Genomic DNA, 26,739 nt, shown 5'->3' on the forward strand with positions numbered 1-26,739 from the left:
TGTGACGAGTCCGGTTAGGTGGCCTACAGAGTCGAGCATGTGTGAAGACACTATTGAAAGTGTGAAAGAAATTCAGAAAGAGGCCACCGAGACTGAAAAGACGAAGTGGAAAGAAAGCACGGGAAAGTTGGATGTGAATGGTTGTTGGATTGATTTGTCGGATCAGAAAAGATGGTTGTTGCCCGATGCGTATGTGCTGGCCGTTGTGACAATGGCGCATGGGTTAGCACATATTAGCGCGAAAGGTATTTGTAAGTTGCTGTCCCCTGTGTGGAAGAATGATGGTATTACGAAATGTGCTGAACGTCTGGTGAAAAATTGTATGGTGTGTATGATGTACAATCCTGGCAAAGGAACCCCAACTCCTCCTGGCAGTTTTGCTCCCCCTTCATGTCCCTTTGAGGTGATTCAATTGGACTTCATCCATATGGCGCGATGCAATAACCTGAAGTACGTTTTAGTTGTGGTTTGCGCATTCTCCCGATGGATCGAGGCCTATCCTCTCAAAGACAATACTGCTTTGTCTACTGCGAAAATCCTACTGAAGGAGTATTTTCCTCGGTATGGAATGCCTAGAGTCGTGTGGTCGGATAACGGAAGTGAGTTTGTGGGAAGTATGATTAAGAGTGTGTGTAAGGGCCTTGGAATTCATCAGAAATTCCATAGTGCCAATCATCCCCAGTCAGCTGGTTTGGTTGAAGGGTATAACGGCACCCTTAAACTGAAACTAGCAAAGATTCAGGCTACGACTGGTCTTTCGTGGCCTGACGCTTTACCCTTAGCATTACTGTCAACTAGGGCGACGGTACACTCCCGAGTAGGGCTTAGTCCCTATGAAATAGTGTTCGGTCGTCCTGCGAATGTCTGGGGGGTTCCTAGGCCAGGTATTTTCTGTGATCTTGAGTATCCAATGCTGATCGATTATCTTCATGACTTGACTGCTAAACTGAGGTTAATTCACCAACAGGTTCACAACGCATTGCCGACGCAGACGGAGGGTCCAGGCCACCAGCTCCAGCCCGGAGATTGGGTGGTGACGCGGAACTTTTCGCGCAAGAACAACTTGGACCCGAGGTTTACTGGACCTTACCAGGTTCTCCTTGCCACGAGGACTGCTGTTCGTCTTGAGGGACGGAAAAACTGGGTACATGCCACCCACACCAAAAAAGTCCCTATCCCCTTGCCGGCAGACCCGTGGGTGAGGAGAGGCATTGCATCAACTGAAACCGAAGGATTGCCGGCGTTTGTACCTTTTAGCGACGCACAGCCTGTCGGAGAATCCTCAGCGCAGCAGAAAGACACTGTTGAACATTTGTCATCAAAGGACTCAAGACCAGAACACTCAACTGATCAGCAGGACGCTGTCTCTTCAAAGGATCCTTTGTTTGGCGAACAGACACGTCCTGGGAAAACCCGATACTTTTTGCGATCTAGCACTAAAGACTAATAAAAGATCCTGTTTTTGCTGTATTGACAACTACATTATCCCGTTTTCCGTGATCAGTTTGAACATTCATATTACTGTGATTATTCCTGTGTGTATATACATTGAGCTTCATTCCTTATACCTTTTGCTTCCACAGCCGAGAGACATTGTTTTTGTAAATATATATATATATATATATTTTTGTGAAATAAAGGCCGTAGGGCCGCGCGCGTACTTCCTTCTGGTTAGTAGGTCTTGACGCTAGGTTAAAGACCGTCGGTTCCTGGGAACTCCTAGGGATTGACTATTGCTACACAGAACGAAGTGCGTCAAGAAACGTTGCGGACGGTCGTAGGGAATGGCATTTTCGAAGCTGATGGACTTGGAAGAAGCTCAGATACAAAGATTCAAGCTGCAACAACTTAGTCGTACGAAATGTTTTGTATTTCAAGTATTTGTATTATTTTTGACTGTTTCTGCATTATTGGCGGGTGGGGTGTATTACATGATATCTTACTTCTTACCTCCTGTCGTACCTACTCCTACCCCTGACCCTAAACTCACCTCCACTGCTTCTCCTCATTCTTTTCATGTCTTACCCGAACACGAGCAGGCTAGACGTGCAGAATTCCGCAATAATTCCTTTATTCAGCTCCTTCACCAGCATCAGTTAGTGGTTAACACTACTAATTGTTGGGTATGTGGGTTGATGCCGCATACTACGGATAAGGGAATTCCATATCTGGTGTTACCGTACAGTTCCCAAGGGTCTGCTCGAGCATTTCAAACAATGTTTCGAAGCGCACTAGGTTTCCACCCCATTCGAGAACCACGCTCTCCCTACTCTGGTCCTACTTCGTATCAAAAACCTTTGTCTATAGCAATAGAGGATTTAGATAGTGATATCTATGATCCCTCGCTTATTCCCGAGGAAGAGGTACAAGCTTACAGGGTCCTGAGTAGAGGGGAGTATAGTGTGTTCACTAGTGAAAAGCAGCTTAAAAGCTCACCTCCGATATGGGTCGTACCCCACATTGGTAATTTTTGTCTAATGGGTCGTGGCCGAAGATCGAAAGCCCGACTTGGAGAGAGTGCTTGCACTGAAAATTACATTCTGCCGATGGTCTCGTCCCCTGTGTTCCTGGCGGCCAAGGGTACATACTTTATCTGCCATGATCGTGCATATGCATGGTTGCCCGCTGACTTCATGGGCTCATGCTTCATTGCAAATTTGTTGCCCCCGACGTTCACTGTAGATGCCGATTATCATAAGACTAGAGTTGTGCGAGGCATAATTAGCAAAGAGGATACTGCCGGTCAAGAGGCAGGAGACTTTTTCAAGGGTTTCCTCCCGTTTTGGGGACCTATGGTTAATAGTAGGAACCTGAGACAGTTGACTCGAGTGGTAGATTCGACAGCTAATATTACTGCCAGTGCCCTTGGTAATATCACCACAGAACTTCAGGCGGATAGACTTATGACGTTACAAAACCGTATGGTTTTAGACGTGATCTTAGCAGATCGAGGTGGGGTATGTAAGGTGATCCATTCGAGCTGCTGCATTTTCATTCCAGATAATGCTCCGACTGTCTATCAAGCCATCTCTAAGTTGCATAAGATCTCCGAGTCCATACACGTGGATGTAGGGGATTGGACGCTACTTGGGTGGTTTTGGGGCCTGATGTCGACTTGGGGTTGGAAGATTCTGATGATCGTCGGAGTTGTCGTGGCGTTCCTGTTCACGTGTTGCCTTTGCGTGCAGTGCGGTCCTGCCTTATGTGGCCTCTGTGCTACAACGTGTATGAGACAGCCGCCTGTTACCAATGGAACTCGGCTGGACAGAGCTATGCTACAGCAACATCTAGATGGTCTGATGAATATTGAGTATGATTCCGACTAGTGCTTGCCTACATGAGGGCAAAAGGAGCGTCTGAGGTTCCGTGACAATTGTAAGTGGTGTTTTCGACTCGCACGAATATGGTCGAGTCTGGTATCTATGAACCGCAAATGACGAGTTTAGTAAGTGTGCGCAGTTTCGCTGTGTTAACTTAAACCGTTCGTTTGCTATGTGGGTTTTTCATCTGTACCCACGGGTTCCATCTTAGATACGGCATCCATTTTGTCTCTTGCCCTCAAGTAGCCAGCGAACGGACGATGTCCGCTTCGCGACCCTGGGACTCCCAAGATATTTTCGGAAGACACATGTCCTTTGTAAGTGTCTTTATGATGAGGGGGATGATACTGTAAGGCAGATGGCCCCGCTCGAGGCTCATCTCGCCGTGCCGGTTTTATTGTCTTAGCCGTGCATCTCATTAGGCACGTCCCTTTGATGCCTGTATCTCGTGTCTCTTGATACCTCCCCTTTTTTCACCCTTTCCGATTTCCCCACTGTCTCCGTCTTCCTCTACACCTGTTCTTGTTCCTATTTCGATCTGTTTATTACCGATTGGAATGCACTAATGTTGGGAAGATGGGTTTTTACAGTTGGGAACCGCCAAATGTTTCCGCACTTATGTTCCGGGCCTTATGTGTATCAAAGTGACCAAAGCGACCCCTCTGGGGGATAATTGTGGGAACCGGGTTGTAAACTTTTGTCTGCTATGCAAACCTATGGGAGAACCATGTATAAAAGGAGCGATCCACAGAACCAATTTGAAGCAGTCTCCCCAAGTTGCACGTGTGTTGCTTGTTGTGACTTCTGTGTTCCCTGCAGTAAATAAACCTTGAATCTTTGACGCCGAAGGAAGTGTCCCGTGTCTCTGTGATTGGTACGCCGGAGCAGGTTACCCACGAAGGTTTCAGGTGTTGTGCCCTGGCACCGCTGGGTTCTAAATAACCCAGTCCTTCACTATTTGCACCCTGTCTACATCGCAGATTTTCCTGCATGAGTGTTTGCCAACACAGGACCCACACCTGAGTGGGGAGACCTAGGCCAAGTATCCTTGCGCGAATAAGCCATGCACCTGATACTACATTGCCAATGGTCTTGGGTATACATCCTTGCTTAATTTATGATAGTGGTTTGAGGTGGTGTGTTTCGGTTCTCATTTTTGGCGACCAGGATTTCTTTTTTTATCGGCAGACTTTGATCCAGAGCAAGAGAGGGAAAAGCTGAAAAAGGACAAAGAGAGAGGTACATCGAAATAGTGGAGAAACAAGAGATGAAAATGAACCTGCAAAAGTGATATGGACAGGTAGTGTAGGCTGGTGGAAGAAAGAGGCATGAGGTGGAATCAAGGCTCGGTAATTTTCGTTTTTGGCAACCCTGACAATTAGAAGCGATGGAGCGGGGCTTGAAAAAAAAACTCTAGGCCCCTGCTCTTCATTTATTTATTTATTTATTTTTACAAATTAAACAAAAGTGCACCTCAATTGTACCAATTAGTTTGCTTATATACAAATACTTTTTCTGCATGCAGTGCATTTAGTTAAGTGGCAGTGAATGAGGCCATATGCAAATGCATTTTCTTTTACAAATCTACCTGCACGCAGGTTTGGGAATTTGATCATTTACACATGAATGCTGTAGACTCTGTCACATGGCATATATGGGCATATATTTAATGCAACTTTAAACATCATATGTTCAAAGCAATCTATTTCATGAGTGAGGAGAGCAAAAGTACTGCAATTTACTTTTCGTGTGGTATGTTTGGGAGAAAAAGCCCATATAAACCCCCTCTTCAGCAATTTTCCTTTAGAAAGGATTCTGAAGAAAGATCTCTCGGTGAAATGTGCATTTTAGCCCATTAGGTATTTATCTTTGCATTAAATAGGGGAGTCGTCCTGGGGCTGTTCTGGCAGCCGCTCGTGTCCCTTTCATGAAGCTTGAAGAAGGAATGAGGCCTTTTGATGAAACCACTTTAAGGATCAGAAGTGATTCTGCAAAGACCGAGCTGGACGCCCCATGAACTGGGCTGCAAAAGGGGGAAAAACGAATCTCATTTCAGGCGGAGGATCTTGCCAAGTTAAAAGCCGATGCACCTCACAATGAAAGACAGATTGCTGATTAAAAAAAAATCAAGCTGGCAGACATGTTTCTAGATGCTGAAATGGATCTAGTCCAACAAAGTCATGAAACGCTTTCTTTGCTCTTCAAAGCATGGGAGCCCCTCGATTCCTCTAATTACAGAGCAGGTTTCTTTAGGAAATTGGGTTTTGGGGTTTTGGGGTGGGGGTAAATGACAGCAGGGTCGAAAAGCAATTCACATTGCATACACATTTTATATTTATTTTCAAATCCGTGTTTTTATTGGGTTTTACAAAAGAAAGTGAAATACAGAGTACATTTCAGCACCAAGCTCCTGCGAATATTACAGCATCGCTTTGGTGCAACCCTTTAATAAGAAGGAAAGTCGAGCCATTCTACCTAGCCCCAGCCTTCCATTCGTCTATCCCGCCCTCCACAGCCTTCCTTCTCCTATTGGACAAAAGAGGTGTCAACAAAATCCTCGTAGCCCAGCCGAACGCTTCCAAAATACCCGAGGGAAGCGCATCCCTCCGGAGACCGATTCTACCTAGGCACATTTTCTATTTTATGTTTCACGAGGCCAAAGCTGTTTTTTTTCTCTTTTTCTTTATCTTCCCTCCCCAAAAAATTCCTTTGGAATGAGTTTCACGGCGGCGTCGAAAAAAGGAGCTTTTCACTCCGCTAAATTCCCCGGTATATTAATCTCATTATTCTCTGAACCGTTTAACCGGCAATGCCAAATGCAATTTGTATTCTGCAGCCAAGCAAATGCGCTAAACTGATTATCCCAATCCGGACCGTGGCAAGCCTGGATATTGTCGGGTCTGAAAAGGCCGTCGAAGCAGCGCCCAGTGTTCCCATATGCCTTGTGAGCTTCATGACACAATGTTGCGTCTGCTCTGCAAGGGATAAATTAAGCGTGTGAAAGTCTTAGCAAAGCCCTCATTTTCCAGTTAATCAAATCTCCCCTAATCAAATTAGCACGCATAATTCCTTTGGATGCCAGGCACAAAAAAGTGCATTATCCCGCTCCCCGCCCCCCGTTCCGCGGCGTTGAAAGGTTGCGAGCAGCGGGGAGGCCTTCCCCGTCCGCATGAGTGGGTCCAAAGAGAGGCCTCTTCTGAAAGCCGGAGCGAGGTAAACTTTTTGGCAAGGCTTGTGTTCCCAGCTCATTAAATCCACTGCCTCTGTGGCCACCTCCGGGGACCACTGAGGCAGTCGGTAATGAGAAACTTGTTAAATTTGCCTTCAAAGGCTGGACATCTGTGACAAACCTCCCAGCCCAGCCCCGCGCCGGCAGATCTATCAATAGGCCTCAGGCCTCTATCTGGTTTGATGGAGTGTTTTTCTACTGAATAAACCAGATGATACATTTTGAAGAGGAGGGGACAATTGCCATTAACTCCGCTCTCTCCCTCAGAGTCGAAGTCCATCATGAACGTTCAATAGGGGCCGAGCTAAATGGATAAATGTTCGCGGACAACCTTTTTTAATTGATTTCCCTTCATGGAATGATCCAGTCTCTGAAGTTGGCCATCCCCCTCTCCCCCCACCAAGCCCCTCTTTAACCTTTCTTTTCATTGCCAATACATTTAGAAGCATTGAGCACAAAGGAATGGATAAAATATGAATCTCCCCTGGGACCGGAGACCAGATTTTCAGATCAATTCTCAACAGTGTCGGCGGCCTCCGACAAAAGAGCGCAACCCACTTTTTGCTCCATTCAGCGTTTACACCGCTGGCGACCTTTACTGCATGCCCGGCGCTCACCCCGACACTCGCGGCAAGCGGAAAGGTATCCCCACATAATGGAAATTCAATGAGGATATTGTTATGTCTCTTTTACTCAGTCACTTTTATTTATTCAGTAATGAGCACTGAGGCACACATAATGAAAGATGCAGCAACCCTATCTGCTCTTTGATGCTTTATTATGTCTATGAATGTGTTCTGAGAACTCATAGTTTACTTTTCCCGCTCCCCACGCTCATTTTTTCCTGGTGCCGTTTAAAGGTGCCAAAAATGATCACGCCACAGCTTGAGTGCCGACACTTAAACTCCTTGCGCAGTATCTTTTGAATAAATATTGTGATATTGCTGCCTTCCAAAGATAAAACTGCATTCTAAGCCACCCTCTATACACAATAATTCATCGTGGATCACTGCCAAAGTCCAATGTCATTTCCTGCGCACATGTCTCTCCCCGAGTTGTTTATCTCCCTGGGCACTATTGACCAAACATAAGTTTAAATATAAACATAATAATGAAAATGTACTGCATTGTCCTATCACCTTTTACGAGTATCGCTGGTGCTATCATTTACCTTGTATTAAATTGTTTTAATGCACAATTTCTAATCCCAAGAAGCTGGGGGCCTCACTTTTTATGACGGTGTGATCTTGCCTGATGCCAGCGGTCTGGCATCAAGTGGTTATGACAGCGGGAGTCTTGCCCGCTGACACCGGCTTGTCTTTCAGTTTTTGTAAAAGTGGATTTCTGGCCTAGTGCTTGCGACTCTACCTTGTACCTCAGTAGGATTCAGGCATGATGGCAGTAAGTGGGGTAAAAACAGTCTACCCTTCAGCTTCTCAGGCACTGAGGGTTCATTTATTACAAAGAGCCACCAAAGCCAAGGGGGGCACCACCCAGATTTGGAGCTGCCTTTTTTTGTCCACAGCTAAGTAATGTTGGGGGATTCTCGACTGTATCACCTTTAAGGCATTCCAGGGTTATTCCAGTTCTTGGGAGAAAGATGACCGTATTAATGACTTTCCCCAAACAACCTGTACAGACCAAGCCCCATTTGGAAAAGGCATAGGCCAGTACTCCCCAGTAAGAACGGACTGCCTCTCATGGATGGTACTTTCATGTTGATGGCCCCTATTCAACAATAAGATAACAAAAAAATGTCAGTCAACCTCCTTAGCCAGGGAAGGATTATTATCAGTGGAGTATCACCTTCTGCTCCCTATCCAAGTACATTTTACTTCACATTGAAGGTTAAGATGCTAAGTTCAAAAATATGGTATGCTAACCCATATCACAAAGATCTGAGGAGTGGAAACTTAAACCACTGACCTTTGTTATGAAATGCATATGCAGTGCTAAGATCTAGCATAACAGACCTAACCTTTTTTAATTGATTTCCCTTCATGAAATGATCCAGTCTCTGAAGTTAGTGGCCACCCCCCTTCCCCCCAAGCCCCTCTTTAACCTTTCTTTTCATTGCCAATACATTTAGAAGCATTGAGCACTAAGGAATGGATAAAATATTAATCTCCCCTGGAACCGGAGACCGGATTTTCAGATGCATAAACATTTCAATTTAGATGACCAGATAGAAGGCTCCATGTAAGAAATTGCGTTGTTATCTGCATAGGTTGTGTATCTTTCTTGAGTAATAAAGTTGCAACTTTCTCTTTACTGGGTACCAAGGTACTCACTATAGCATTTGACTCTCTCAGGGTATTGAAGCAGAGCGGTTCGATGCCTACACATGTGAGGTGATGTGGGGTAGTATACTCCTAATAAGGTATCCAAACCTCAATGTGTCTCATAGACCTCTTCAACTCCTTTAGGTGGCATATGCCACAAAATGCAGGAGGGAAACAATTCCTTTTGTTATTTAACCCTCACACACCTTATTGGTGTCATGCTTCATCATCGGGTTCACCCTAACTCCTAGAGGTCAGGGTGGGCTCAACCGTATTTCAGGGAGGTCTTAGGAGATGTGGACCAGGGGGACTTAAAGATAAAAATTCTACTACAATCCCCAGGTATCCCTTTAGTCACGTGATGGAATGGATGTTAAAAGGGTAAAAACGGGTCTTCTTGGAGGTTATGGTCCTATGACCCTAAAAGACTGCCAACATGTTTCAGCCCAAATATTCAGTGGCCAAAAATGGTCCTGGGCTTTCATCAGGGCACAGCAAATATTCCCTCCCTGGTGCTAACCAAATAAACCTTTTTCTTGAACTATATATTAGTGTTAAAGGTACAGAAATCTGTAACCTTCGTTACAACAATAATAATAATAAAATCAATGACAGCTGGGAGAATAATTATCTCCCTTCTTCTGATAATGAAAAATTCCGCCAAATTAGAGGGGAATAATTATACCTCATGGGTCACGTTGGGGTAGCCTTCTAGTTAAACGTACTCCAAATGTCCTGCCCCGCTAGAAACCTATTTGGTGTTTGTGAGTCCCGGCATTCGGGGGTTTCGGGCATTTTGCGGCATACGCCACCTAAAAGAGTTGAAGAGGTCTATGAGCCACATTGGGGTTTGGATACATTATTGTGAGTATAGTTAAAGTCGGGAGGAGGTTTCCACACCCTCATCTCTCTTACCCCTTCTCGTGGCCAGTGGGGGTCCTCCCCTGTCACCTCTGAAACACACACTTCCTGACATGCAATCTCGCATTTTCAATCACTGCGTATCACTGATTCTCACTCACTGTCACATACACATACAAACTTACACATAGAGACATACATGCTCACACACTTAGATGCATATAAAATATATTTAAAAGTATTTTCTACTTACTTCAGCTGGCATCCACTGAAGATCCCACACCACTAATACGAATAACAGGATATTATTCATTATTCATAGCAATGAGCAGAAAAAAGAGTGCAGAGACATCCCTGTGTTCTTGGCACTGATTTTACCACCTCTGAGGTCAGTGCCAGAGGTTGCAAGGAGCAAGCCAGGAGTCATATCTTTTTATGAAATGATATACATATAAACTTACATCTGTAGATTTGGTTTTGCCTGTATAGTGAAGCACTTTTTCCATCTCATTAAAGTGCAAGCACATCCCTATTTTGCGTAGACCAATCCCTGTGGATGTCTAGATGCTCTCATAGGTAAAGAAATGAGCGGACCAAATTAGCTTGGGTGTCTGCTTCTGCCAACACCTTCTCTTACACATTGGGAGAGAAGGGGTAGATCTAAGCTGAATCAGCAAGCTTGAAAACATTTGTTCCACAGTTAGCACGGTCTTTGCCTCATCACCTAAGAGGTCAGTGGCATACCAAACTTCAGTCAAGTTTTAGATATTCCCAGGTATACTTTACTGTGAGGATTTGGTTTGATAATTGGGGTACCTTGTGCTAATGTTACATACATTTCCCCAACCACAAGTAGATTAGGTTTCATTTTCCAGTCCAGAAGAATTGCCAGATCGATAGCGGCATTTGAGGCAAGAAACAGGTTGACCTACACACACACTACTTTATGAGCTGAATAGGACCATTACTTCCACATTCAGCCATCCATTGCATTTTAATCATAACAAGAGAACCCACCATTTAAATTTAATTGGGTCTCCTTTAGCTATTTTTAATACCTCTAATTCACATTACACCAATCTACACCTAGAGCACCTCCACCCTACACCTCACATCGGCATCTCTTGCTCAAAAGACCTCTGGCAAAGAGCCTCCTAGAGGGGTCCGTTGGACATTGCTACACCAGCCCAACGAGGAGCTGCCAAAGATGAAGCATGAGACCAATACAGGAGCATGAGGGACCTTGCTTCTGAGCAATGAGATCCCCAGATCTGTTGTCTAAGTTTCCCTGACCTAGATACTCCAGTTTTTACTTCCCCTCAGGATCTGCTTACATTTTGGATTACATGGTGTCCTATGGAGCATGCATGCTGGACCTTACAGCGCTCCTAGACCCCATCTATGTTTAGTTGCAAGAGGCAAGCCAGGTGTTGCAGTGGTTCATGAAATGGAGACAGGTGCTCAACACGGAAGCGTGCATCTGTTTGGTTTGCCTGTATAATGAAGAACTCTGTCTATCTCATTTAAGTGCAAGCATATCCCTATTTTGCATTGTCCAATCCCAGTGGGCCTCTAGGTGCTCACATAGGTAAAGAAATGAGCAGACCAAATTAGCCTGGGTGCCTGCTTCTGCCAACACCTTCTCTTACTCTATGGGCCTTATTAAGATGGCGGTCAGTCAGACCGCCATTGTCTCAGGCAGGTGACCACCTGACAATGAGTCGGCGGTCCCACCTGCTTAATTTGGATGAGACTGCCAGCACAGCAGTCTGAAAATGCTTTTTACTACTGCAGCATGTGATGAGCCCAGGAAAGGGCGACAGCACAAGCTGCAGTGAGAAAAATTACTTTGTGCGCACATACATGCACCGTGTGCCAGGCACCCTGCAGCGGGGTACTACATGTGCCCACAGGTGACAGGGCCCTGTTTAGAGCCCCCAAAGTCCTTTCCGTCTGTCTTTTCATGGCAGTTGGACCGCCATGAAAAGGCAGTCGGAAATGGACATCCTAATCCCTATGGTGGTGCCTGCGCAGGCACCACCTTCATTGTAGGGATAGGATTCTGACCGCAGCCATTATGGTCTCCCTGAGTCTGTCGGAGGCAGTGGCCTTTCCCCCTTACCTCAGTGCCCTGACCACTGGTATTGCACTCCGGCAGTCAGACCGATGCTGGGGATGTAGGGCGGCCCACCCATCATTGTAAGGAAGCCCTGTGTAAGTTGGGAGTGGAATTTTCCACGTTTGATGCAGGTCACCAGCACCTGGCCTTACATACACCTGGATGGAAGATGCCTCTGCTTTCTGTGACTGATCTTTTCCTAAATTATGCAACTGAATTTGTTTTTAAGTATTTGTAGGGTGTAGCAAAAGACTGTAAACATAACAGAAATATGTGGAATGGGAGTTAGATTAAAAGGGACCACACTTTTATTGTATGGTTAGATAACTTCTGGGTGTTGGGTTAATGTGTACAACACCTTTTGACAGAGCTAAGGGTGTAATGCCCACCTTTGATTACCATTGGAGCAGGAGTATGCCAAAAGCTCATGGTGCCCCAATTTCCCTCTCTACACACTGTTAACAGCCCAGAAATCCATGTCATAAAATCTGAGGGAAGCTAAATGCTGGTAATAGGACGGTACTCCACTGTCATAAACACTGAAGGACCCAGCAAGCAGTAGCAGGCAAGACCCCTCTCTTGTAAAAGCTGAGAGTCCACCCACTGGCAGGAGGCCAGAACCCCACTCTCATAAAGAAAGAGCATGATATCCCTGAACATTCAGACCTTCTTGCTTGGTGAAGTTGAGAGGTTTGCTATGCCAGCTTTAATTACCCTCTGGGGAACCCAGCTGCCTAAGTAGGCTTTTGGTGGGCTACCTCTTTGATCGGAAACAGCTAAAAACACCTGGATTTATTTAAGCAAAAGGAAGGTTTACATCAAAGTAGCATTCAACCTGGCTCTGTCAGATCTACCAATATCAAATAGGTGCCGGCAAATTCAATTACTCTGGCTCACTGAACTCAATGGTGAGTTCTGCTCAACGACTTGCCTACTTGACGTAGTTCATAAATCCACTGTGGGATTGTAGCTAGGCCCCAGGCAGGAAGTAGTCTTGGTTCCAGCCCTACTTGAGCATACTACACATAACAATACTCAGAGCCGGCGGACTTGGACAAAAGGTTCTAACTGCAACATCACCATTGTAGCTATTTTGCTAACTCAGACCCTCTTATTCTCTAGATAATATATTTTGCTATGTGCCATGACTTTGCTCATGCTGTTATATGAGTAATTTCATTTTTTATGTGAATTATCAGGTAACTAAAGGATGGATCACATTGCATTTTACAAGTCGTGTCTGGTCGCTTGCTGATAAGGGTATAATGACTGAAGCATGTAGTGACTCTAATACTTGTGGGCTGACTAAGTAGGACCATGTATTGTCTGCAATGGTGTAACTCGACTGACTTCTAGTCAAGAAACGGATACAGTTTGGGTTACCTGGCACGGTTCATCACATTTAGATACTCTAATTTTACACTGGTTCAGTTGATAGATATCACCATCTGAAAATGTGGGCCTTGTAGTTAAGAAAGCAAGACTGGGTGGCTGTGCTTTCTATGACAAGGCCCCAAAGGTCTGTAATTGGCTGCCTCTTACCTTACAGGTAGGGAAGTATTGCTTTTGGTTCGGCTTTTTGCAGAATAACTGTTTTTTCCTGGTAGATGTTCAACTGTTATGTCACTGTTAACCAGATTAATATGTGATTACGTAGGTACTCTGCTTTGGCTGAGGCGAGAAACCTCACGAGGGTATCAGGTGGTATACTATTGGAATACAGTAAAATATATTACTAGGGTATCAGGTGGTATACTATTGGAATACAGTAAAATATATTGTGGCCTAAATTTTGACTGCCACAATAATATGAAGGTAAGTCTACCCAGACAGATTATAACATTTGTGATGAATGATTGAATCCTTGTGTACTAACTTTCTGAAACATTGGGTTGTTTGAATCACTGTACATATTACCTTAGATGTGCTTGAAAAACACCATCAACAATCAATAAACACTGTCCTTTGGGCGTAAAAAATGTGGCAGTATATTTTGTAACAGACCAGTCACATGTTCATGATCCCCTATCCACCGTCTTCTCTGCGGGGGTATTTACTGCAATACGTCCAATCTTTTTTTTAATTAAAGTTAAAAAGAAAGAAACCATATTGGCCAACAACTCCTGACAATCACATAGAACAAAACTGTCTGAAACCTTAATCAATACAGAGAATCCACCGCATAGGATTAACAGCAGACAGATTTCTGCAAAACATTTGTAAAACACCGAATGACACCTCACGGGAACACCACCCTCGGGGCAACTGGTGTGTGATCACCAGACTAGGTCCCTTTCTCATCACTGGTCGTCATTCAGTTCAAAAGAAAAAGTGTGTCCAAACAAAAACCAAATAGTGAAAAAGAAAGTGGTAGCAGATATAATCTGCTTGTGACAAATAAATGTGCTTAAAATCAACAGGCACACCTCTCCACACTTTTTTATTTCTAGATACTAGGTGTGAACTATTGAATGTTCGATGTCAACCTCAGGCAACCCACTGCACTCATACCGGCCGCCGAGGCACCAGAGCATCAAATATTACTCCAGAGATGAATTTCTCTTGCTATGGTCACTGCGACTGTAATCATCAATCGTATGTCATGATCCAGAGCGTGTTGTCTCATTCTACGCTGTCGGCAGTATACTGCTCTGGTGTCTCGGCAGCTGGTATGAGTGCAGTGGGTTGCCTGAGGTTGACATAGAACATAGTGTCCAACAGTGGTGTGGCAACAAGGTGTGCAGCCCTGACGAATCTGCCAAATATACTGAGGCAGAGAAACATTTTGGCGATAGGTCTTGGTATGCGATGGTAGCTACCAGCCTTTTTAATGCTACCTCTGTATACAAAAGTCTTTTCAGACAATTCTTTCATTGATCTACATATAGATGCTATAACAGAGTACACAACATATCAACTATTCTTAAATAATTCTTAAGGGAACTTTATCTTTTGTGTTATCAATTTGGAATATTTGGGTTTTCCTACCCTTTAATATTATATATACTTATCTTCACAATACTTAAAATCTCACTATTTAGGCCAAAATATTTTTGTGTGAAGATATTTCTGTCCTAACTATTCTATCATATCTAATAGCTGTGCTACATCCGCTTTTTTAACATTTTATACCTGAGCATAACATAGTAAGACCTAAGGAGCAAAGGTCTGACACTAACAATTCAATAAAGTCATAATTAAAGCCTAAGTGAGAACTCATTGATGAAATGGTGTGGACATGGCCCTTCCTAGGGGGATTTCCCTAAAACATTTTGCTTTTTCTCCTCTTTGTTTTTATTGATTATCTTTCTGTGGCCTTAGGACTCTTGGTGCCATCCCATTGTAATGCAATCAGAAAGCGTGCATACCCTTCGTACACATGCTAGGAAGTGGTGCTTAATTGATTGGTTTAAATATTGTCCTGTTAGTGCCCTGTAAAAAGGTACACCACATACTCAGGAAAGGTACTACACTGGCTGATGGTGGGATTCAGCACTGATAGTGCCCCCCACCAGAATAGCGTCCAAACATCTATCAAGCCTGCCATTGTAGGGCTGTGGGTGCACAGTTATGCCTATGCTCAGATTGGTATTTATAACTCATTAGCCTACCCTGAGTGGGCATTCCACCACCACTAGAGCACCCCTATGGTAAGCCCTAAGAGGTGCAGTAAGCTGCAGGCAAAAGGCGGGGCAGGGACACAAGTGTTCACTGCCAAGGTAGTGAAGAGCCCCATGTGGGTTTTCCCTACCTGGGAGATCAGCTTTTCCCATGGGACAACACATGGGTTGTGTTCTGCTTCTCTTGAAGTGGTCTTAGGGCTCTGGGCACTTTCCCACTGTAAATGCAATGTGAAGGTCCGTACGCCCTTTATGCACACATTAGGCAGGTGTGCTCGCCTGGTGTTTTTAAACATGTCTCAAGCCTTCCATTGCAGGCCTTTGTTTGCACACTTGCACGTATGAAGTTTTTAACACATGACTCCAGCCTGCCACTCAGGGCCGGACTGAGACCAGCAACCAGCCCTGGCAGGTTGCTTCTGCACCGGCCCTGATAACGGAGGGAAGGGGGTTGTTAACCGCAAAGCACTGCTACCGCTTTTCTTACAGATGGCCGATTTACAAAACCGGCACTCTGTAAGAAAAGCGGCCCCCTGCGGCCACAAAACCGGCCCCCACCCCTCCAGCCCACCGGGGAAATGCCCGGTGCCCGCACATGCCAGTCCGGCCCTGCTGCCACTGCAGACCTTTGGGTGCGCACTTGCACCAATGGTGTGTTCAAACATGTGTCAAGCTTGCTATTGCAGGTCTCCGGGTATACAATTGAACTTATGCTCAGAGTGTCCTTTCTAAATCATCTGTGGTCAAGGCTGTGGGTGCCTTTCCTTCACACTGGAGCACCCCTAGGGTAAATATTATGGGGTGAAGCAAGTGTTAGTTGAAAGGCAGGGCAGGTACACATGTGTGTTCCCTGCTTAGGTAATGAAGAATACCCTGTGTGTTTTTACTACCGATGAGGTTTGCTCTTTCCATAGCTTAACATGGGGGAATGGTTTAAATTAGTTCAAGCTGCAATAGTGACTTACAGTGGAGCAGCCTCATAATGTTTCCTATCATTGGATCACAATGACAACCCTCTGCTAAGGTAAAGAGGGATTTGTCATTGATAGCTTAGAAATGCCACTACTAGAAAGTGGGCTTTTCTTACCTCTAAAACTCTTTGTGTGTCTTTTAGTTTGACTCCAGTCCAAGATGGAGGATGGGGGAGCACATCTGTGCATTCCCCAGAGACAGCTATAAACATTGGACATGGTACTGGAATGACAGAACTCTGCCATTTGAGGGCCTGACTGGATACATTGGAGGAAGAGGTGTTGACACTTGGCCTCTGGGAGCCCACTAAAGAAGAAGATCAGCAGTTCACGGCCCCATGGCAGTCGGGACTGAAATTTAGGGGAGACACCTGTGGTTCAATCTGTGGTACAAACGGAAAACACTATGAACCACCCCCCACTTCAAAGGCACACCACAGTATAACTAGTGGCGCCATACTACAGCAGGGTAGAGAAACGTTTGTAGGGATGTGGGACCGGAGATCCAGGAACTGCATAATGCACACTGCCAGAGGAACCTGTTGTTTACAAGGATGAATATTGCACACTTCCTGAATAGTGGCTGGCCTGGGCTGACTACCAGCTGCTGTGTCGAACCCTGAAGTGTTCTCTCCAAGGGCATTTTGGCTTGCCCCTGTTCTTTGTGGTAGTCTCCTGGATCCTGGATAGCAGTGCCCTCTTAAGTGCCCAAATCATCTGCTGGGTCGCCGCTGGTAGTGCAGTGTGAGTGGAGAACTAAGGATTGTGCCTGGAGACTGAATTGCCTGGTGCAGAACCACAAAAGCACTGCCCACATCTCAGGAGAGTGCCCCTATATCATGGGGCCTCGATATGCTAAAGTGTCTTGTTGGTGGTGAGCTGATTCACTGGTTGCAGAACCCTTTGTGGCCCGCTTTGCCAATCGTCCTGCATCTCTCTCATGCGACACTCTGATTGCATGCTCATTGTGTGCGTTGTCTGATTCACAGGTTGCAACCCTCGGATGTGGGGGTGTACCCATTGCAGTGACTCATTCTACCCTATTTGACACCGCTGAACGTGTGCCTGTGTGTATGACCGGAATTATCTGGTGCAACTCAAGTCCACGTGCACAAGACGCTGAGTCTCATATCCTGGGAGATATGGAATTGATAACTCTTTGTTATGTGGGACCGGAATTATCTGGTGCGACTCCGTTCAACACGCACCAGACATTGTGCCTTATTTCCAGAGAGGTACGGAATTCATAACTCTTCATTGTGTGTGACTGGAATTGTTTGGTGCGACTCCATACAGACCTGCCTGATATCCGTAGCACCACGTATAAGTGCTGAGTGAGTGTGTGTGAGTGACTACCTATGATTAATTACAGCACATGCCGTACACATTGCTTCCTTGCAAAAGAATATTTTGTTTGGCACTGGTTTTTACCCATGCGGCCTTGGCCCACAGGCTATTTAAAGTTTAATTATCTGTATGTACACACTTCTGATATCGTTGTGAACTGGGGTGCACCCTTTAACTGTGTGGTTCTGAATTTGAATAATTACCAAGGTGGGCCTCATTCTGGCAACGTTTTGTACTGAATAAGGGTGTTGCGGGTAAAGTGGGATTTGTCCCCAGTGTACATATTACTGATGTCATTTTTCAAACTGTTGGTCCTAGTACTGCAAGTGATATTTCTGAATGTGATTTATGCCCAGAAATACATGATATTTATGTTGTGTTAGTTAACGTGTGTGTTGAATTTAAATTGTGTTTACATACACCACGTGTGAAGTCTCTTTTGTGATGCTCAATGTATTTATTGCATGAGGGTGCAGTGCCAATGCTTTACATGTTGGCTCTGTGATAAGCTTGACTGCTCAGTGCCAAGCTACCCACGGGTGAGCGCAGGTTATACAGTGAGTGTAATTACCCGCCCCTGACGGGAGTGATAGGTTCTGCCTTGCAAGGGCCTTGCCTCAGCCAACCAGAACATGCCAGTTCCAACAAACGGCCAATGCGAGTTGTGAGTAAAGCAAGTGTAATAGAGTTAGGAGATTGGACTGTGAAAATAACCCCTGTTTTGACCTGCACAAAGCGTCTCTTTAAAGACGTGGATTTCATTGTTTTGAGCCACCCTAGTGGGAGCTTGTGTTTCTAAAAAAGAGAATCAACCTAAACTGCTGGTGGCTGACGTCCAAACGCCACTGACAGTGAGGGGAACACGATCCTCGTGCTTGGCCTAGACATGAAACACAGGGCTTAAAAACCTAAGGGGCCCTTTTGGGCTCCAGTCACACTGCGATGGAGGGCTCCACGAAGCATCAACAACTACCAATCAGCCTCAAGTATCATATTATGCAGAGTAGTTTGATAAGCAGATGTCTGCTCCGAGGAGCTTGGCTTAAGACCAGTACGGCGGCTCAGCTGGGACAAAAATAGAAAGTAAAACTCCCCACTCGCTCACGTTCACAGCTCTTATTCCAAACATGATATATGTCACTTCTCCAGTTTTCAAAGTATCTATCCTGTAATTTCTCTGGTGGGATCACATTAGCCTCTAAACACCTCATGGACAAAATATCTGGGGGTTGGGAGGGTTGTTGGGGAGGGAAGGGCAACAAAAAAAAACACAACCCAGGTCCAACTGGTGCGAGTGTGACTGCTTTCCATTTATAAATAGAGCCCGGTTGGCCTTCATCACAGTAGCTGACCTCGCTAATACACCATGTAGACATCTTGCCAGTTAATCAGCGGACTGCAACACATGGCCCCTCGCTGCGGGCAGCGCTCTGGAACAGGCCTGAGCGAGGGGCTTCAGCAGCCAGCGAGCAAAGCCCGGTATCTGTGCCTGACAGCTGCCACCCCCTCTGCACAGGCCAAGGCCCCGGCCTTCATTTAAAAGCAGCATGGCTGATCAGATTACGGGACAGCGTGTCACAACTGACTGCGCCGAACTCGAAAGGCAGAAAGGCGTCTATAAATAGGGGCCCTGCTCGCCTCGGTGGCCCACCGCAGGGGCACAGTAGTCAATGAGGCCTCCTGGCTGTGATTAGCTAGCCCGACTGTCGACCAATTAAAGCGCTAAAGGAGCAGAGCCACTAAACGAAATTGTTGGCGATCAGTTCATTGTAGGTTTACTCCTACGACTCGAGCACATTTCACACTGTTTGGGGATTACTGAAAGTCCATAGTATAATGCATGAACTTCTACACAAATCATAGATTTGCACATACTACTTGTATCCAAAACTGATTTTCTGGATGTGTGCATTATTCGTAGACTGAGGTTTTTTTTCTTGATCTCTGCAAAAAAAATATTGTCCTTGCGGAAATCCCTTCCTAGACACCTATTTTAACACGTGGGTGCTTGAGGATTTTTTCCCATCTGTACTTACTCCAACTATTTTTGAAAGTCTGCACAAAAAATGTGGGAAAGGGATTGAGAAGGAAATAAATCCTCAATTCATGAACGTTTCCTACATTTTTAATGGCCATCCTGATTGTACCCTGGGAACATTCCTTTTTCTAAACCGACACAGAACAAAACATAGAGTACTGTTACGCTGATAATCTGCAGGAATACGAGCATGGGGGATAAGTGCATTAGCACCCTCCACTTTTCCCCTCTCTGCCAAATAAAATATGTTCCTGGTTTAGGAATCCTGTGTGCTAGCTACAGCCTGTGACTAACTAGGGTTGGTGTGTGAACTTTTCTCCGTCATTTGAACACATATTTTAAAAGAGAAAATGCAAATGTGTAAAAAGGGTGGACAAATCATTAGATAATAGGTGAATATCCATAAAGGTAGGACTTTGCAGGGGTTTTATAGCTTCATAAAGACCACCACCTTTGCCCTTTGCTCAGGGACACACAAGTACCTACTCTACCCCAAAACACCACAAAATCTCACTATTTGCATGTTTTCCATCCCACTGAATGTCTGTGGGCATGCATCTCTTCAGATTCTGGTAACTGATCTCACGATCTGACATTTGCATAGACAGATGACAGTTTTTCTGCATTTCTGCCAGTCTTAGGAACACTGGTGAGAGTGTCCTTAAAAGTATCTCCCAGACACTTGAGACCACTCTGCACGTCTGCCAGATCCATGGACTCCACGGCACAGAAATTCTGACCACCCTGCAGAATGGCTTATGCTGGATTATTTGCCCACTTCTTCCTTCGGATAAGGGACTGGAGTCTTCCTCTCTCTTAGTTGCACTCAGAAACGCAGAGCCCAGTCTCCGCTCTCATCCTGCCCTTCTCCATTTAATCCTGATTTCTACTGCTCTCATTGGAATTTGGGCACCGGTGGAGTGCGACACGCGCATGCCCATTACTGAATCTCCATGTGACGGTAGTCAATGCCCAGTGGTCTGTGCCTACTGTGGTGCCCGTTTTCTCAATATATAGTGCACTGAAGCAGTGAGGAGAGAGCACAAAATGATTCTTTCACTCTACAAATGTTGGTGCCATTGAAACATTTTATTTTAATAGATCCAGATTTGATCACCTCAAGCCAAAAATCAGAGGCCAGCAGGTGTTACCCCCAAGTGGAAAACAAAATGTTGCAATACCAGTAGTTGTGGCATTTTAGTCTCACTGCTTATATGCCAATTAGAATGCTACAGACATATGGCACTAGACTTATTGATGTGTGGCTCACTGGTTAGAAGTGGCAGACCCTGAAGCAGAGGTCTGGCCCAGGACCAGGGTTCAATTCCCGAGGCGGCAGGGTCTTGTGCTCAATGTCCGCGGACTCGATAAATTTCGCCTCGGTGCCTACTCTAATCATGGGTCCCACTCTGCATCTCTGGGCAATAGCTTGCTTAATCTCCACAACGGCCCAAACAGCGCTGGGATGCCTGGCTTCACCTTCGGGGTGCCCAGGAGTGGACATCTCACAGGGAAAGCCAGGAAGGGTTCCACAGCGGCATACAGTGCCAGGATGCCCCGAGATGGGGCGGCAGTGCGCTTTACAAGTATTCACACACACACACACACATTGAAAGATTGATTGGGAGTCAATCAGATTGCTGAAACAGCAGCGAACTGATTAACCATCAGTGGCATAGCTCGGGTGATGTAACCACAAGGAAATACAGTGGGCTCATAGCTCTGGGTTGAGTAGTAAAATACATGGATAATTGGATGCAAAAGGCCCTCACACCCCAGGTCCTGATGCAGCATTGATCGTGCTGACTTTCTTAGCTACCAACCCATACAAGCAGAATAGGGCCCTGATTTAGGGTCATTCTGAACGACTGCTGACAGGTAATCCGAATACATGTGGCTAGCTTGCGCATTCCTTCCATAGTTTGTGGTCCAGGAGGGGCAGCAGCAGTCCAAACTCAAGCTGAGTATACCACATTTGTACTCCTTTTCACAGAAAGGAACATATCTCTAAACAGAAAGATGTATGTGTGAGTTAACTGCTCACCTCCGTCATCTGCTGTAGGCTGCACGCCCCAGGTTCCAATTCTGCCAAGACCAACTCATCTTTCCAGGACTGATAAAATGAGCATCATAAAAATGGCCGACAGTCACCTGTATCATTTAGTGTGCTTAACAATATTAGAAGAAGTGCTTAATTTGAGCCAGTGGTTTCTGGTGCACGGCACAGGCACTACATTGCTAACGCTAGCACTTATAACGGTCTGCCACATGGTGACACTGTTTGTCTTATTTAGAAATGAGTGCAACAAGAATTATTTATTAATTCAATATACGCGAAAACCAACCAATCCATTCTTATAGCTTTGGTGGCCTGGCATAGTTTGAAATGTCACACTTGAATGTGTGTGATGGTTAGTCCTTGTGTTTTTACAGTCACTGGCAACACTGTCAGGGGCAATGGGTGGTGCAGGCTGCAGTGGCCTCCTGCCGAGGGCCCTGGTACTTATTTTGTTTACAAATAAAGCCCTGGCAGAAGTGGGACATGAATAAAACCATAACTCTAGCCAGGAGCTGGCCCTCTCTATGAAACGCCTTGTTGTAGCAGAAGGGTTTTAGCACCTCTTTCTTGACGTGTGGTCACCACCAAAGGCCTATCAGCACACCTAGGCTGTCTGAGGGGTGTTTATCACTTTGGTAAGTCAAGCACAGAGATTCCACTGGCCACCACCAATCCCTGGGGAATGTTGTTATTGAAAAACATGCAGCGGCCCTCCGTGACCTTCTGTGCGGGGCAGCAGCAGCATTCTATTTGTCAACTAGGCCTTCCGACTGAACAGCTGTGAAAGCACTCACGGGCTGGGAGGGTAAAAGCACAAGTTATCTATAGTCCGCTGAGATAGGAAAGCTCAGTAACTGGGCACAGAGGAGTTTATAAATGGCCCAGCAGGCGTTGCAGGGTGTTTGACAGCTCTTCCAAGAACCAGTCAACACCTTTCAAAGTTTCCTCCGATAAAGCCAGCAGCACCCGAAACTGTGTACACGTCTCAAAATAACAACCAAGTGGTCAGCTCTAGAGACTGAGGGACCTACTTAAAAGCAGACAAGAGACAATCGCGAAATTAGTGCTACCGATAGGGGTAAAAAGCTGACAAACACTGCAGCTGCTCTGAAGCTGTTCTAAAGAGCAGAGAGATGAGTGCTGTGAATCTTCTCAAAGACCTCAGCATGTGTGCACTCGTGTCCAAAGGCCCAAGAGGGCGTATTATCAGAGTTAGCCCATGAGCACCATAGGATTGTCTGTCCGGGCACTACAAAAGGCGACGTGGACATTTGTACCATTGCACGTGGCAATGGACTCAGAAAATAAACTCATCTGGTGAGATCTGAGAATAGGGCATCTTCATACAAAGAGCTAGGCAAACACCTACGAAATGTAATATTCTATGTTGTGTAGAGCTGTGCTGTGTTATATTATGGGAATTTTTATTTTATACATTCTGTGGTTGGTATGGCATAGCAAGACTAACAGGACTCTGGGTGCCTTTTAATTAGGCTACGATGACTCCACCGCAGAGCTTGAATCGACTTGATGATTTGCCATTAGTCGAGTGGTCAGGGCTGTTCCTTTGTTAAGTGAATGTGTCATATTGCACGAGCTGTTCATGTTATTTAGCAGGTGAGACCGTTGGGTGTATACCTGCACGTATGCCCAATGCTTGGCAGACGGATATCTCCATTTCCGGAGCCACTGCCCGGCAGATGCATATGTGCATAAGACAATAGGGTTCATGCTAGCCAAATGATCACATACTCTGCTATGTTGGATGTATGCAAGTTCTATCTAAATATGTTCTGAAGTAGGGTATTTATCTATACATGGGTGGACTTGTACAGTGGAAATCTAGTAGCCACAAAGCAACAAAACACAGAACATTAGGGTGGATTTGTCGAAGGGCCATTAGATGTACAAAGGTAATAATTTAACCCAAAACGTCAGAGGCAATACGTTTAAAAATACTTCTAAATTATCAGTTCTTAAAATAAATTAAATGCTTGCCAAGTATCTGTTCGCAAAATATACTGAAGTGGCTACGGGGCTAACTATCAATGGGTTAGGATATGGGGCAGCGCAAAATTGACCATCCTTTAACATCAGAAATATGTCAAAAATACTTTCTAGATACATGATATGAACGTGCACTTAGCACGTTTCTTGTGTGGCTTAGCGATTAATGTAAGTGTTGCACTTGGCTTCAATATTAAAGAGTGCATTCAATGTAGTATTGGAGAATATACACGCACTGTGTGTTTTATCATAACTGATTGATTTATTAATTGGAGTCATGATGAAATAAACTGTATTTATTTATTAGATAATGTACTTTCTGTTGAGATTGAATTCGACTTTCATAATGTGTGCTTTAAAAAACTTCAATGACGTTTATTGATTAGCAAACGGAAAATAAACCATTCTTTTATATGTAGAATGTGATTTCACTTAAAATTGTAAGAAGTGTAAGTAATGTGTGCCACAGATTTTTATATATTTGATTAAAATTGAGTTCCAAGCCATACTTCCACGTGCTTATTTTGAGATTTACTGATTGTTACATGTAATGTGAATCTAATGCACTAGAATCTTATATCAATTTGTGTTTAAATGTGCACACGAATATTAAATGTGCTTTAAGTTGTCTTCAGTATGCTTGTATTTCACCGTGCTACATAAATACTGTTTTCCATTAACTGATAATGTGACGTTTCTAGCAGGTGTTCACATACATTGTTAGCTGCAGAACAGATACATTACTGAACTAGAGATAGAGAAAGAGCCTAAGAAGAAGACCTTGACGAAAGATCATGGAGCACCAGAGTGTTAACTGGAAGGTGTTTTCAGCAATGTTGCTATCTAACCTTTGCATAAGAATGAGATGTCGTTCCCATGTTTAGTGTTGGATATATGGAAATTGTTGCAGTCTGCAACATGAGAAATGGACGAGAACTATGGAGCTCTGATGATGCGTACAAAGGGGTGTTACCTAGAGGACTTTGTGTATAACACTTAGTGGTCACCCCTGGACATTCAGAAGATCCCATTCCAGATCCCTTTTGGCATCTTTTCAGAGACTTTCCCTTGAATGTTTCGAATATTCTGAGAGGTTTAGACCTCAATGGTATCTTTGAATCTTTGCTGAGTGTGGTTTAGGATAATGCTTATTCTCTGACCCCTCAAAGACTCTTGACCGAGCTTCTGAAATACTGACACCTTTCCTACTGATTTTTCCATTACTGTGTTTTAATTTCCTTCATGGAAATTCCAGACTCTTAAGATTTTTAAAACCATTCCTTTAGCTGAAACTCTACTATAAGTGATTTAGATTCATCCATGCATAGACAACAACATTTGTGCCTCTTGTCTGAGCACCGGAAATTGCGTTAGATCTTTTGTAGTGCTGTGGCTGAATTGCTTGTTTGCCTTATGTTGATATGCTTTCATTTTTCCATAGGCTGGGACTTCCTGCTGCTATTTTGTATTTCTATAGCATAGCTTTTAGAGTTGTATAGCTTAACTTGATTTTGAATTTGTAATAAACTTTCTTAATCCCAGCTAGTGATTCCTGGTCCTCACTGTGTGGGCAAATGAGCTGCACTGTTGATTGATGTCAATGTTAACTCCCATTACCTAAAGAAACTGAGGCGGACCAGAAATAAACAAACCAGCAACTCAGTGTTTGAGATGCAAAACAACAGCACCAGCACCTGATGCTCAGAGAACAATCTTAAATTCTCTTGTCTATACATTAGTAATCTAAATATCCCAAGCATAGTCACAGAAATGGATGGTTTAGTTATTTAAACCGTCTCAGAAAGCAAAGAGTTCCACATTACTCACGGGCAGGGCACAGCAAATATGGTTGAACAAGCATTGGCATCTCAGAAGCTCTGTCAAGAGTCTTCAAGGAGTCTGCCTATGCCACACGTAAGACAAGATCCAAAAGAGTCATTGAGGTCTAAACCTCTCTGATGACCATGTTTCATAAGCCGTAAGGGGGGTATCTATTGTCCACACCAAGAGGGGAATATAGAATGGTAAATCAATAGCAGGAAAATTGACAATGTGATCATAACAAACATTCCACGTTAGCTTCACCTTTGAATAGACAACACTTTCTTCTTGAAATCTAGTGCTCTTCTACAGTAGAGTGGGGTGGAACAGATTGGTCGCAACCTTTTCTCGACACCATCAGTTGCTAATTAACTAACATGCTTTTTCTTTTTAGGGACGACCGATTGGGGATGGGATAGTTCAGATATGACCGGGCAGGGTGGCAGGGTTTGGGGAGTTCTTGATATTATGGGGTTAATTGTAAGGGCAGAAACAGACACTTGGAGACCGAAGTCAGAAACACCACATTGGGACACTATCCACATTGAGGCGGTCCTCGCCCACTTGTTTACCACTTGCCATGCCACCCCCCCAGCTCCCAAGGGCCAGGTCTTGCCTGTCGGGTCTCTAATGGAATGTGAAGGGGCTTGGCAACAAGATCAAACGCAGTATGGTCCTTCAGCTTATCCACAAGCACACCCCTGACATTGTGTTATTGCAAGAAACCCACCTAGTAGGCAACACTTGCAGAGCATTGACTAAGAGAGGCCTTTACAATGGTGGCACATTCAGGATACACCACTGATTCTGGGGGGGGGGGGGGGGGGGGGTTGGGATTCTCAAAAATTCCACCCCATTTATTCTTCATAAAACTAGGGTTGACCCACAAGGAACCTATGTGGCACAGGCTAGCACCTGGGAGGGAATCCCAATTTACTTATGCTCTGCCTATATTACTCTGAGATTACACCACATCACACTCCCAGGGATGAACGAGGTGTTGCTTCAATTGCCCGAGGGGGTTTTACTTCTCGGGGAGGCTTCACTGCACTGCTTTTGCCAAAA

The sequence above is a fragment of the Lissotriton vulgaris genome, chromosome 2_1, assembly GCF_964263255.1.
Source record: "Lissotriton vulgaris chromosome 2_1, aLisVul1.2, whole genome shotgun sequence".
Classification (NCBI taxonomy): domain Eukaryota; kingdom Metazoa; phylum Chordata; class Amphibia; order Caudata; family Salamandridae; genus Lissotriton; species Lissotriton vulgaris.